This window comes from Pituophis catenifer, unplaced genomic scaffold, assembly GCF_029215685.1.
Source record: "Pituophis catenifer annectens isolate HBS135680 unplaced genomic scaffold, rPitCat1.0.hap2 SCAF_10, whole genome shotgun sequence".
In the NCBI taxonomy this organism is placed as follows: domain Eukaryota; kingdom Metazoa; phylum Chordata; class Lepidosauria; order Squamata; family Colubridae; genus Pituophis; species Pituophis catenifer.
The window spans coordinates 11,029,696-11,041,868 of NW_027256890.1; positions in this window are offsets into that span (position 1 = coordinate 11,029,696).

Here is a 12,173-nt window from a genome sequence, read left to right on the forward strand (position 1 = left end):
GCAAGTTTGGCATGCGTGCGAGCGAAGTGAGCATGTGCACGGCGATCGCGCGCAAAGCACATGCACGAAGAGAACCGGTGGTAACGCCAGGTGTAACCCACCACTGAACATGGGTGATACTTGATGGCGGCCCCTTCCCAGAAGTGGTATACAGCTGGTTCGGACCGGTTTGCCCGAACCGGTAGCGGAAATATTCAACCGGCAGGTCCACCCGCCCCAGCTCTATGCCATCCTATTTAGGCACGTTTTTGAGGCACGGAAGGTGCGCGCGCGAACAAAGTGACATACAGAAGGCCGGTGCACATGCAAACCGGGTGTGTGCATGCGCAGCGAACCGGTAGTAACATAATGTGAAACCCACCGCTGCCCCTTCCCTATGGAATTTCATTCCCCCAGAGCAGGGGTCTGCAACCTTAAACACTCAAAGAGCCATTTGGACCCGTTTCCCAAAGAAAAGAAAACACCGGGAGCCACAAAACCCTTCCCGTGCCTGACTATTTCCTGAGCGGCCACAAAACTAGCATACGTAGTTGAATTAAATGTTCTGTTTTCTTCTGAAACTTTTCTTTTCTTGAATTTATCCATGGTTGGCCTACTGGAGGTTGAAAAGCTCAATAAATCGCGTGCCAGCGGGTGTCACACATTGGCGGTTGTGATGCATATTTTGAGTGACGGAGCTGCAGCAGAGGGGTGAAAGAGCCACATGTGGCTCCAGAGCTGCAGGTTGCTGACCCCTGCCCCAGAAGTATCGTTGGCCCCCATTGCTGTTCTGAAAGGCCCTGGAAATAGGGGGTTTTGTCAATGGGTCAAGGGCCCCTGAATGGAGAGGGAACCGATCAAGTGATTGTCTGACTGTGTTGCTGCTGCTGCTGCTGCTGGCGTGTGTGTGTTGATTTATATTGAACACATTTATATTGAGTGCGTTAACGTTGAATATGAATTTTCAGTGTTGTGTAAGCCATTCGGAGTCAACTGTGCATGAGTTGGGTTGGCCATGTACACTTGTTGAAGAAATAAAACAAATAAATAAGCTGCATGTGCGTGCTGGAAGAGCACGCAGGCAGAATTGTAGAAGAGCCGTACACCTCTGCGTACAGCAGTCCTCGATTTACGACCGCAGTTGAACCCAAAATTTTCCGTTGCTAAGCAAGGCGGTCGTTAACCGTGTTTTGCCCCATTTAATGACCTTTCTTGCCCCACAGTTGTTAAGCGAATGACTGTAGTTGTTAAGTTAGTCACTGGGTGGTTAAACGAACCTGACTTCGCCCATCCGAAGGTCGCAAAAGCGGATCGCGTGACCCCAGGCGGGCCGCCGCAGCCTGTCACGAATGCATGCCAGTGGCCAAGCACCTGGATTTTGATCACGTGACCCTGGGATGCCGCAAGGGTCGTAAGTGCGAAAAATGGTCATAAGTCACTCTTCTCAGTGCCGTTGTAACTTTGAACGGTCACTAAACAAATGGTTGTAAGGCCTACCTGTATTTCACCTGCCAGCGGACTTTTTTTTTCTTGCACCAGCTGAATTCTTTGTTGTCTACAAGTTTATTGTGGCAATAGGGGGTGTGTTAATCTGCTGTCTCCCAAGTTCATAGTATCTCCTGTCGCTTGATTCTGCCCATCATGGCTACAACGATGAGTAACTTTTAACAAGGGGCTGAATTAGAAGACCTCCAAGGTCCCTTCCAGCTTCTATTCTATTCTATTCTATTCTATTCTATTCTATTCTATTCTATTCTATTCTATTCTATTCTATTCTATTCTAGTCTAGTCTAGTCTAGTCTAGTCTAGTCTAGTCTAGTCTAGTCTAGTCTAGTCTAGTCTAGTCTAGTCTATTCATTTTCTACTCTACTCTACTTTATTCTAGTCCTTATTTCTGTTCTGTTCTGTTCTGTTCTATTCTATTCATTTTCTACTCTATTCTAGTCCTTTTTTCTATTCTATTCTATTCTATTCTATTCTATTCTATTCTATTCTATTCTATTCTATTCCATTCCATTCCATTCCATTCCAGTCCAGTCCAGTCCAGTCCAGTCTAGTCTAGTCTAGTCTAGTCTAGTCTATTCATTTTCTACTCTACTCTACTTTATTCTAGTCCTTATTTCTGTTCTGTTCTGTTCTGTTCTATTCTATTCATTTTCTACTCTATTCTAGTCCTTTTTTCTATTCTATTCTATTCTATTCTATTCTATTCTATTCTATTCTATTCTATTCCATTCCATTCCATTCCATTCCATTCCATTCCATTCCATTCCACTCCACTCCACTCCACTCCACTCCACTCCACTCCACTCACATGGTTGTTAAGAGAATCTGGTTTCCCCATTGACTTCAGTTGTCATTTAACCGGGATGGTATAAGGTTTCCTGCCTTGATCAGCGGGTTGGACTAGATAACCTCCAAGATCCCTTCCAGCTATCCTATCCCTATCCCATTATTCCATTCCATTCCATTCCATTCCAAATTCATATTCATATTCATATTCATATTCATATTCTATTCTATTCTATTCTATGCTATGCTATGCTATGCTATTCTATTCTATTCTATTCCATTCCATTCCACTCTATTCTGCACGCTCCCTTCCAACTCCGCGATTCTGCAATTAAGTATAAAGTGGCAAGAAGCCTCGATAAAATGGTGGAAGTTTAGTTTTCAGAGTCGTTTACTGTAAAGGATTGGATGCAGGAGCAATGGAATAGTTTGGCTGCTGTCGGAGGAAACAAAAGGGTAAAATACAGATAGCTGTCAACTTAGAGCTGCTCATTTAGTGACCCTTCCAAGTTACAATAGCACTGGGAAAAAAGTGACTTGTGACCGTTTTTCACACTTAACGACTGTTACAGCATCCCCGTGTTCACGTGAGCAAAATTCAGACGCTTGGCAACTGACTCGTATTTATGACGGGGCGCAGTGTCCCCGGGGGTGTCACATGATCCTCTTTTGCGACCCTCTAACGAGCCAAGTCAACGGGGGGAAGCCCGATTCGCTTAGCAAGCGCGTTCCTAACTTAACACCTGCAGTGATTCGCTTAACAACTATGGCAAGAAAGGTTCGTAAAATGGGGCAAAACTCACTTGAGACCAGTGGTGGGTTCCTCCCGATTCGGCCCGGTTCCACTGAACCAGTAGCGGTGACGATATGATGTCACAGAACTGGTTCTGCCCCCCCGCCCCTGCCCCCTGCCCCTCCCCCGCATTATTCTTACCTTTTATTTGGCCCCACCCCCAATCTATTGCTGCCTCCTGAGTCCCAGCTGATCAGCTAGAAGGAAAAAAACTGTTTAAACTCTTGCCTAGGGGCTTCAAATTGCCACCTTACAGCTGATCAGTGTTAAAAGACAGTGTGGTGGTAGACCGGTGCCTCCAAAAACAAATGAGTAGACCAGTACCTGCAAAAAAACGCTCTCTACATGGGGCTCCCCTTGAGGTGCACTCGGAGGCTCCAACTGGCGCAGAGTGCGGCCGCACGGGTGGTTATGGGAACGACGTGGAGTTCCCATGTAACACCTCTCCTGCGCGAGCTGCACTGGCTCCCGGTGGTCTTCCGGGTGCGCTTCAAGGTTCTGGTTATCACCTTTAAAGCGCTCCATGGCTTAGGACCTGGTTATTTACGGGACCGCCTGCTACCACCAATAGCCTCCCACTGGCCAGTACGCTCCCATAGAGAGGGGCTCCTCCGGGCGCCGTCGGCCAAACAATGTCGACTGGCGGCCCCTAGGGGGAGGGCCTTCTCTGTGGGGGCACCTACGATCTGGAACGAGCTCCCCCCGGAGATATGGAGGATCCCGGATCTGCGCACCTTCCGCCGCGTGCTTAAGACTTTTCTATTTCATCAAGCTAGCCTGGCCTAAATCTTCCCCCTTTTAATGTGGAAATTTTAAATTTGTTTTAATTATAGGGTTATGGGTAAGGCGTTTTAAATTTTGGATTTAATTTTGTTTTAAATGTATTTTAATGTTTATATTGTATGTTTTTTTAATCTTGGCTGTTCACCGCCCCGAGTCCTTCGGGAGAGGGGGCGGTATAAAAATTTAATAAATAAATAAATAAAATAAAATAAAAATAAAAATAAATGAGTAGACCAGTACAGTTCTGCAAGCAGTTAAAAGCCTGGTAGACCAGTACCTCTGCTAAATCCTAAAGAATTGTCACATGACCATCAAGCCACGCCCACAAAATAAGCCACCCCCACAGAACCGGTAGTAAAAAAATTTAGAGTCCGCCCCTGCTTGAGACACGTCTCACTTAGCAGTGGAAACGTTGGGCTCCATTGCGACCGTACCTTGGAGCCTTGGCAAAATTGTCTGCGCAAGCACAAAAGCCATTCCTTTCCTCTCCGAATTAAATATCTGTAATTCACTTAGAGCACAGCGGTGTTGCGGCCAATCTGGCTTCCCAAAACAAAGAACGGCGCAGAATATAAAATAATATCGGCATATTATCACACTTACAGGCCATAGAATTGAAAACGTTGGTAGAGTTCCCAGCGTTCTCAGAAGCAATCTTGGCCAGCTTCAATGAGATCTGAGTCAATTTTAGATGGATGGGCTCCAGTCTGGAACAAATCGCCGATTCCATCCGAAAGGGATCAAATTTGGAAAGTCAGCTCGATTCAGCTTGTCAACGTTGCGTTGCAGGAAGGAAGCTCAGTTTGGGAAGTGGATTTGTAAATTGGATCACGGGGCGTTATTGAATCAAACATCCGAATAAAAGCTTTGCGTACTACCATAGCTGACCCGAAGCAAAGTTTGTTTGTTTTTTAATCCAGTGCCTTCTTTTTCAGAAAGTAGTGATTGACAATCTGTTGCTTGATGCCATTTAAATCAGAAAATAAATAAATAAATATCCAATGGCTTTAGAGTTGTTTCACACCAGGCATCAAATCCTGGGGTGGGTTCTACTTACCTTTACTACCGGTTCGCATCGTGCCCACGCGATGCTTCTGCGAAGGCGCAGATCACTCTTAGAACTTAGAATAACAGAGTTGGAAGGGAGCTTGGAGGTCTTCTAGTCCAACCCCCTGCTTAGGAGGAAACCCTACACCACTTCAGACAAATGCTTATCCAACATCTTCTTAAAAATTTCCAGCGTTGGAGCATCCACAACTTCTGGAGGCAAGTTGTTCCACTGGTTAATTGTTCTCACTGTCTGGAAATTTCTCCTTAGTTCTAAGTTGCTTCTCTCCTTGGTTAGTTTCCACCCATTGCTTCTTGTTCTACCCTCAGGTGCTTTGAAGAATAGTTTGACTCCCTCTTCTTTGGGGCAGCCCCTGAGATATTGGAACCCTGCTATCATGTCTCCCCCAGTCCTTCTTTTCATTAAACCAGACATTCCCAGTTCCTGCAACCGTTCTTCATACGTTTTAGCCTCCAGTCCCCTAATCCTCTTTGTTGCTCTTCTCTGCACTCTTTCTAGAGTCTCCACATCTTTTTTACATCGTGGCGACCAAAACTGGATGCAGGATTCCAAGTGTGGCCTTCCCAAGGCCTTATAAAGTGGTATTAACACCGCGTGATCTTGATTCTATCCCTCTGTTTATGCAGCCCAGAACTGTGTTGGCTTTTTTGGCAGCTGCTGATCAGAAGTGACCGGATGTCACTTCTGATGACATCCGGCTCAGTGGGCGGAGCCTCCCGCCGTTTTTACTACCAGTTCGTGCGAACCGGTCCGAAGCGGGGGCAACCCACCACTGATCAAATCCCAATTCCCTGTTACGTTGTGTCTGTTTGACCAAGCACTACAAGCCTATACCTGGCATCCCCCATTCACTTTAACCTGCAGTGGGTTTCACATTATTATGTTACTACCGGTTCACCCCGCGTGCGCACACTCTCGCTTTGTGTGTGTGCGCGCCTGGTTTATGCCTGCGCCTGCCTTCTGTACATGCCCCAGCCTTCCGTGTATGTGCTTTGCTCGCATGTGCACCTTTCATGCATGCGCCCGGCCTAAAAAATGTACCTAAATAGGATGGCATAGAGCTGGGGAGGGGGGGCAGGCCCCCCCACAATTTCCTCTCTCATTTTGGTGATGCGTTTCTTCTTCTTTTTCGGTGCTAAGTCAACGTTCGTCCTGTCCTGTTTTATTTCACTGCGACCCAGTCCCAATTCTCTTTTGTCTTCAGAAATGAAAGTGAGATCCAAGTGCCTCTTGAAGTAGCAATGAATATCCCTTTATGAATATGCATTAGTCCAGGGAAAGTTTTAATAACCTTTATTATTATTTATTGGGCTTTCTGAAGAAAAGTGTGGATTGAGGCTTTTTTTTTGAGCATTCTAATTACTCACCCCGTTAAAAGGGAGAATCAGAGAAACAGGCTAACAGTAGACACATCCCTCTTGTCGTTTTCAGTTGAGTCAGTCATACCGTTTCCCCAAAAATAAGACCCTGTCTTATATTTTTTTGAACCCCGAAATAAGTGCTTGGCCTTATTTTTGGAGAGGTCTTATTATTTTGGGGAGCGTGGAGCAAGATGGGGCTTCTCTTGTCATCTTACCTGATTTCCAGCTCTGCGTTTAAATATTTTCGGGGAGGGCTTATTTTCGGGGGGAGGTTTATTTTAGCACATGCGCTCAAAAGCCCGATTGGGCTTATTATCAGGGGATGTCTTATTTTCGGGGAAACAGGGTAGTAGGGCTACCGTTTCAATGCAGCAGATTGAATGACTGCTATACAGTTAGTCTTCGACTTACGACCACAACGGAGCCCCAAATTTCTCTTGCTAAGCGAAACATTTGATAAGTGGATTTCCCCCCCCTGTTTTATGACCTTTCTTTCACACAGCTGTTAAGTCAGTCACTGCCATTGTTCAGTTAGTAACACGGTCGTTAAGTGAATGTGGCTCCCCCTTGGACTTTGCATGTAAGAAGGTCACAAAAGGGGATTACATGCCCCCGGGACACTACAACCGTCATAAGTATGAACCAGTGGCCAAGAGTGTGAATTTGCATCACATGACCATGGGGATTGCTGCAATGGTCGTAAGTGTGAAAAACTGTCCTAAGTCACTTTTTTTTAGTACCGTTGTCACTAAATGAATTGTAGTAAGTAGACGGATGTCTGTATTACAATAGATTATTGTAGCTTATTTGCTGTCTATTTATTGTCCAGAGTATTGAAGCTCAGAAATTGTAGTTGGAAATTACCATATTTTTCGGACTATAAGACACACCTAAATTTAGAAGAGGAAAACAACAACAAAAATGTTTTTGGCCTCCCTTTTTTTGGGCCTTGTCCAGTCTTTTTTCGTCCTGTTTCCAGGGCTTTTTTCATCCCATTTTCGAGACTTTTTTCAGCCCTTTTTGGGGGCTTTTTTCAGCCCGTTTTCGAGGCTTTTTGTGACCCGTTTTTAAGGCTTATTGTGGCCCATTTTGGGGGCTTTTTGGCCCACTTTTGAGGCTCTTTTCAGTTCGTTTTCTGGGCTTTTTTGGCCTGTTTTTGAGGCTTTTGAGGGGGCATTTTCAAGGCTTTTTGGGGCTATTTATGAGGCTTTTTGCGTCCCATTTTTGGGGCTTTTTTGGGTCCATTTTCGGGCTTTTTAAGCCTGTTTTTGAGGCTCTTGGGGGGGCATTGTCAAGGCTTTTTGGGGACTATTTTTGAGGCTTTTTTGCCCATTTTGGCGGCTTTTTCCAGGCCATTTTCAAGGCTTTTTTTCGGCCCATGTTTGGGGCTTTTTTTGCCCGATTTTGAGGCCTTTGGGGGGCTGTTTTTGAGGCTTTTTAGGCCCATTTTTTTCTGAAAAAATGGACTGAAAAAAGCCCCCAAAATGGGCAGAAAAAAGCCTCGAATACAGCCCCCAAAAGCCTCGAAAACAGGCAAAGAAAGCCCTGAAAACGGTCTGCAAAAAACCTGGAAAATGAGCCAAAAAAAAGCCTGGAAAACAGGCCTGGAAAAGCCCCCAAAGCGGGGTGAGCGGAGGCCAAAAAAAAGGCAGGTGGGTGGGCGGGGCTTCAGCAATATTCGGTCTATAAGACGCACAGACATTTTCGCCCCCTTTTGGGAGACAAAAAAGTACGACTTATAGTCCGAAAAATACGGTACATAGTTGGAAGCTTGCTGTACTTAGAAAAGTCCTTCAGTTGTGCTACATACCATATAAAGGACAGTGGGTCCCTATCCATGTGGAACTATCCACACGTAGGATTTTAATTCTCTCCGTGATTTCTTTTCAATAGACAATGCAATGCAGCCTTCCATTCCTCAACGTTCATTATTACACTGGAACAAAGGTGCTCGGTGTTTTCACACTCGACTTTTGAGAGCCACGCCTTGGGCTTTAAGGAAGCCTCAGGTGGGCCAGAAAAAAATAATCATCTTACTTTATATACCTTAAAGCGGAATTAAAATTATACATTGATGATTACACTCTAAATGTAAATCGAATAATGAAACTTTTCGGTTTCGTCATGCTTGAGACCTCTGCGGCTGCATCAAAAGCTTTGCAGAGTAGAGTCTCGGGATAAAATGCAAGTTTATGGATTTCTCCAACTTGGCCAACAGAAAACGGTGCCTCCCAAAGTAAAACAAAACGCATTTATTGATTTAAAAGGCCTCTGGCAAGTTCTACCAAGAAGTGTAGCTAAAAACAAGATGTGGGATTTCCAGTACCATGGAAAGCTCCCTCTGGACAGCTTCTGCTTACAAATGCTGGAAGGGACTAGTTGAAATCCTTTCAGCCTTCCCTTTGACCCAACTCTAGAAGAGAATGAATCATAGAAGGCCAAGGTCCTGCGATGGTGGTCAGATTTTTTCCCCTCTTCCTTTGTGGGATAAGTCCCCAGTGCTTCTGGACAGAGGGTAAAGAAAAAAATAATAATCTTACTGATTTACGGAGGGCAATTGGTTATCAAATCAAATCAAATCTTTATTGTCAACGCAGAACATGTGTACAATGAAATTGAATGAGCCTAAACTCCAACCCCGAAACACAGAATACATCTCAATAACTCAATAAATAAAAGAAAAAGAAATCCCTAAACCCAGGTAAGTAATAACTAGCATACATTCCCATATACGTATATGTAAGATAAAAGTAAACGTTCCCCTCGCACATCTGTGCTAGTCGTTCCCGACTCTAGGGGGCGCTGCTCATCTCCGTTTCAAAGCCGAAGAGCCAGCGCTGTCCGAAGACGTCTCCGTGGTCATGTGGCCGGCATGACTCAATGCCAAAGGCGCACGGAATGCTGTTCTCTTCCCACCAAAGGGGGTCCCTATTTTCCTACTTGCATTTTTTACCTGCTTTGAACTGCTAGGTTGGCAGAAGCTGGGACAAGTCATGGGAGCTCACTCCATTACGCGGTGCTAGGGATTCGAACTGTTGAACTGTCGACCTTTTGATCAACAAGCTCAGTGTCTTAGCCACTAAGCCACCATGTCCCTTCTATAAACATATGTATATAACATTATATTATATTACACCGTTATGAACATGTTGCACTCGCCCTGCAAGTCTATCCTATTAAACCTAATTGTGGTCTTACGTTGTGTTCAGAAGTCTGACGGCCCACGGATAAAAGCTATTTTTCAGCCTATTCGTTCGGCTGGCTAGCCTTCTACATCTCCTGCCCGATGGTAGGACAGTAAAGAAATGCTGACCAGGATGTGAATCAACCCTAAATTTACAGGACATACATGTCCCCCTTTTGTGCTTTCTGAGATTTTGCAATGGCCAAAGGATGAAGAGAGAGAGAGAGAGAGAGAGAGAGAGAGGGAGGGAGGGAGGGAGGAAGGGAGGGGAGGGGAAGGGGGAGAGAGAGAGTGACTTTTAAAAAAAGTTATTTAAATCTAAGTTTGGCGGAAAAAAATTCAAAGACTTAATGCTCAGATTTTGTGCAAACATAACAAAACATGAGTTCATCCATGCAAAATAGCGTGTTCTATTACATATTCACCTAGGTCAGTGATGGCTAACCTTTTTGCCATCGCGTGCCAAGAGGGGGGTCGTGTGTGCACTTGCCCACACCCATAATTCTATGCACCCTGCCCCAGCACATCCGGGCACGACCCCCCCCCCACTCCTGGCACGCAATGGCCCCGGTAGGCCTGTTTTTCTCTCTCACCTGCCTCCAGAGCCTCTCTATGAGTCTGGGGAGGGCGAAAATGGCCTTCCCCCCCCTGGAGGCTCTGGAGGCTGGGGGCAGCAAAAAACATCACTTCCTATCCTGAAGTTGGGAAACGGGCCGTTTCTGGCTTCCGGAAGGCCTCCGAGGGAGTGGGGAAGGCTGTTTTCGCCCTCCCCTGATGCATAGAGAGGCTCTATGCTAGAGCAGGGGGCTGGACTAGAAGACCTCCAAGGTCCCTTCTGTTCTGATTCTGAATCCTGGAAAAGGGGTTTCTCCACTCCAAAAAAACCCAACCCCCACCATCCCCGTAGCTGATATTTCATGAATATGCTTATTTTCTTTATTGATTTCATATTTATACTCTTAGTTTTTCTACCACACCGTGTGGCTGGCTGAGAGCATCCGTCTTGTGCTGCATCATTTAGCACAGGCGTGGGCCACTATGACAACTTTTAAGATCCGTGGACTTCAACTCCCAGAATTCCTGAGCCAGCCATGCTGGCTTAGGAATTCTGGGAGTTGAAGTCCACGAGTCATACTGTTGCCATAGTTACCCATCTCTCCTTTAGCAGGTAGCGCTTTGTTTACAACCCCACTGAGTGATGGTGCCTCATCGCTCTCATCCATGTGCTTCAAAAATTCTATTTCCCCCCCTCCCCTCCTTATTTATCATGGGTTTTTAAGGGGGAGGCTTTTGAGGTGTGTTATGGCCCCGCCCTCTGAGCCTGTCCCATCGGAGGAAGAAAGCTCCGAGCATGAGGAAGAGGAGTCAGCCAGGCCTCCCTCTCCAGGCCCCTCCCCTCTGGCATTGTCTCAAGTGCCGGCCGAGGGAGAGGAGACAGCTGATTCGAATCAGAGTGATGAAGAAACATCATTCCTGGACGCACGCCTCCGAAGGCGTGATAAACGTTTGCAGCAGCTTAGGAGGCGTGCTAGGGATTAGAACTGAGTCACTGGACCACACCCCAGAGACTATATAATAGAGGGTGGTGGTCAAGGATCCTTGTGACGAACAAAGCAAACCTTGGATAGTCACTAAAGCCTCGTCCGGAACTGCTGAGAGAAAGATTTAAAGTGTCGGACATTTGGACTCTTGAGTATTTATCTTTCTGTTTTACTTTGAAAATAAAGTCACTTGGCAAACGGTGTGTCTATCGCTGCCAAGTGGGAGATAAGACCTGGGTGCGTTCCAAAGTGTTTCCTTAACCCTCGACTGGCTGTGTTGGTGTGTGTGTGGGTACAGGGACAGATCAAGGTGAGGGAGATCGGCTTTAAGAGTTTTTCAGCCTCCGAAACGGCAGAGAAGTCTAAAAAGCACAGAGCACGGAAAAATCAAAATCAGCGAACAGAAATTGTGCCTCTTCCCTTCGAGCGAAGCCGGGATGGGAAAAAGGATAAGGGGACAGAGACTCTGCACTTTTTTCCCCATGCCATTCTCCTTACATAAAATGCTTCCTGAAAATTTTAAGCTGGGTTGGCACGATCAGGTTTGTGACACCTATCTTCCCAGAGCTAAGTTTATTACTTTTCTAAATCTGCCTTGCAAATGAGAACAAAACTGCTTTCTTCATTTGCAGTTGGGAAGTGGCGTGAAGCGTGAGGGACCCGGTTTGTGGGGGCAATAAGCTTGACTTTGTATAAAATATACAAAAAGTATGAAGGCTGTTGCTTAACGCATTGTAAGCCGCCCTGAGTCTCCGGAGAAGGGCGGCATATAAAAATAAATAAATAAATAAATAAATAAAATAATAAATAAGCTTAGTCGAGGAACACCTTACTTCTAACATGTCAACGGCGTCAAGTTTTGGCCTTTGGAGACCTGACTGGTAAAAACGCATAGAATTGGCTTGCCAGTTGCCCAGGGGCAGGTAGGACAGCGCTCCAGAGGGTCAACGTCATTGCCCAGAGGATCTCTGGTTGCCCCCTCCCCTCTTTGGAAGAGCTTTATAGCCCCCAATGCCTTAAGAAAGTTCAAAACATTCTTAAAGATACATTTCATCCTTTTTTTTATTTTTATTAATTATTACCATCTGGCAGACGGTACAGGACAAATAGGCTGAAAAACAGCTTCTATCCCAGGGCAATAACCATATTGAATTCTACGGTATAGTGCAGG